The sequence below is a fragment of the Drosophila elegans genome, unplaced genomic scaffold (genome assembly GCF_018152505.1).
Source record: "Drosophila elegans isolate 14027-0461.03 unplaced genomic scaffold, ASM1815250v1 contig_212, whole genome shotgun sequence".
Taxonomy (NCBI): domain Eukaryota; kingdom Metazoa; phylum Arthropoda; class Insecta; order Diptera; family Drosophilidae; genus Drosophila; species Drosophila elegans.
This window is the reverse complement of record NW_024545583.1, coordinates 1-2,705: the sequence shown is the minus strand read 5'-3', so window position 1 is coordinate 2,705 and position 2,705 is coordinate 1. Positions and strand designations below refer to the sequence as shown.

Below are 2,705 nucleotides of genomic sequence, written 5' to 3'. Positions count from 1 at the left end.
AATGGTTACTATCGACTCCGGGTTAGTCGTTATAGCGTATTTCCATAGAGATAAATCCACCTTTCACCATCCGTTGAAGGGGTGGATTAAAAAGGACTGCCGTTCCGTTTTGACGAGCAACAGCTGTTCAGATCATTTTCAAGGTAACCGAAATCTCATGAATGTAGGCTAGTAAACAAAAAGGTCAAATTGGCCACACTGTTGTTTTCCAACACAACAACGAGCTCCATTAGGCGATGCTTTGCGTTTGGGTTTGAGTTTAACGAATGCATTGGAAACCACGGATCGCTAAAGTTTTCAACGATTGGTTCGATGTGTTCAACTCCATATTGGTAACATCAAACTCCATCGAAACGACACAACCGTTTAGAGAATAAAGTTAAATCCAACGAAGCGTTTTGACTGAAACGACTGAAATTATGAGTGCAGACATAGTTGACCAAGCTCGTAGGCTGCCCTACCAGAAAGGAATTTTGGTCAGCAACTCTTAATGGTCTACTTGCCTATCTTTCAAAAACAACGAGATGGATTTCGTATTAATAAGTCGACTTAACCCAGACATTATTGAAACCATTTTTTGGCGCGATGCGGGCGAGGGGAGGACAATGCGACCATTCGACTGCTCTTCAATTTAGGTATGGGCTAAGAAAATATATAACAGGTATTACAAATTAAAACAATAGTTAATACTGGATTTTAACAATGTCAAATGTTTAGCTCTATGTTTTGCAATGGTAGTTACAGAGGACGCGTTGGATATCATAGCGGGCGTTGTTATGCAAAAGTGCAAATGTGTTGGCCGACAATGGGACGTTCACTTACGTGGATGAAGTGTTTCACGGAGTGCACATTAAACAGCTGGAAATAATATTTTTAGGTTTTGTAATGATAATTTTAAAAAATTCTATTTAAAGATTAAAATAAATTTTAGGATTAAGAACCTTAACAAAAAACTTTCTATACAAAAACCACGACTTATATCCAACTCAAAATTATTAAAAATTAAATTCTAAAAAAAAAGCATTAAGTTATCCACACACTATTGCTGTTTCGCTTGCACTTACTAGGCTGAGCACCTCTCCACTGGCACTCGTTGTTATGATTGTAGAGGTACTAGATTTTTTCCGACGAGACTACCTTTAGTTATTGTATCATGATGGGAACTACATGAGGGTTCTATACAATAGTTTCGTAAAACCTCGTCAATTAGGTCATCAATATTGTGATTCTTTGGAAAATAACGTTGATTGATGTGTACTCGCATTGTGCTCGGCGATATGTGATACGCCAGTCCGTCGAGCCTGGCCAATTCCTCAGCAAGAAACTGGCTAACCCATGGTTCGAGGGTTTTGGTGGCGGTCGGCTCCTTGGTATCCTTGAAGATGGCTGAGGTTCTACCGGCATCAAGTAGAAATTCTGGTCTAGTGGGGGTGCCTTCGTTTAGTGGCCAAGTGGGATTCTCTCTGGGTACTCTGGGGTTCTGAAACTCTCTGGGTTCTCTTTTGCTCTGATTCACTTTGGGTTCTTTGTTGTTCGGATTTTCTGTAGGTTCTCTGCAACTCTGATTCTCTGTTACTCTGATTCTGTTACTCTGATTCTCTCTGAGTTCTCTGTTGTTTCTTTTCTCTCTGGGTTCTCTGTTCTCTAGCTCCCGCGAAAAGGGTTATTTCGTACAGCGGTTGCGTCAGTAGTCCCAAGGATGCTGGTTGAAATCACTGTGACTTGAGTCTTTTTCACTGGATTGCTGGCGCGTTACTCGGTTTCCCGCGCTTCATTGACTGGGAGTAGAACGCCCGCAGCTCTGCTCTGGCAATGCAGTTTGACAGATGCCGCCACCTAGACCCCGATTGTTTTGTGGGGATATATTTGGTTTAAAATTGTTAAGCTGAGTATCTAATAGTCGTGAAACTCGACTATGGCGTTCTTTCTAGTTTAATTATATACAGTTAAAAATAGTTATATCAAATTCAAATACTTATATTGAATAGAACATTTGTTTTATTTGGGTTTTTAACGAGTAACATGAATTATTTCAAATATAAATGCTTTCGGTTCAATCTCTAATAGTGTATATGGTTGAAACATCATGCGGATTGCTTTTTCGATTTTTTTTTGGTGGTAAGCTAAATCATGCAGACATAAAACCGCCATTAGATGTGTAAACCTTCGTTTTAATAGTTAACAATTTCTCTTATAGCTGACAAGCATCGGTGCCTTATCAGGCAAATAAAAAAGGCTCAAAAGACATGAGGGGAAAAGGTGTGTCCCGTCCAGTCACTCGTTTTACGGGTAGCTTCATAGGTACAAAAAACACTTTTCTTGAATGTAAGATGCTAGTTCTGGGCCAAATCCCTGTGTTAACGGTGCCTCGTGCGCAATTATAACTCGCCCGGTTTTTTTTCGCAGACTGAAGTATTTTTCATGATTAATATTTAAACTTGTTTAAAAAAATGTAAATTTTAAATACTTACGGTACATATTGCATTAGTATCCCACGGCAAAATAGAAACCAAAATCAATAACTTCACAATCGACATTAAAATCCATTTTCGCCTGTTCAGCTACCTTTAAACAAAAATATTGTTTTAGAAAAAGAAAAAAATTTACATTATTTTAAGTACCTCTAATAGCACATGGACTTGTGTTACCCCCAGCCAACAAGTGTGACATCTTTTCCATGCCTCAGAATGTCAGCTTTTCCGAGT

At 38.9% G+C, this 2,705-nt stretch overlaps 1 long non-coding RNA gene across 1 annotated transcript; it reads right to left on the bottom strand.

Moving 5' to 3' along the window:
• Window positions 1-2,311: 2,311 nt before the first annotated feature.
• LOC121467170 lies at window positions 2,312-2,676 on the bottom strand. The gene is made up of 3 exons (XR_005977320.1): window positions 2,622-2,676; window positions 2,472-2,565; window positions 2,312-2,407 (listed from the first exon to the last, which is right to left on the bottom strand). It is a non-coding gene; the product is annotated as an uncharacterized LOC121467170 (long non-coding RNA).
• Between the last annotated feature and the right edge of the window lie 29 nt (window positions 2,677-2,705).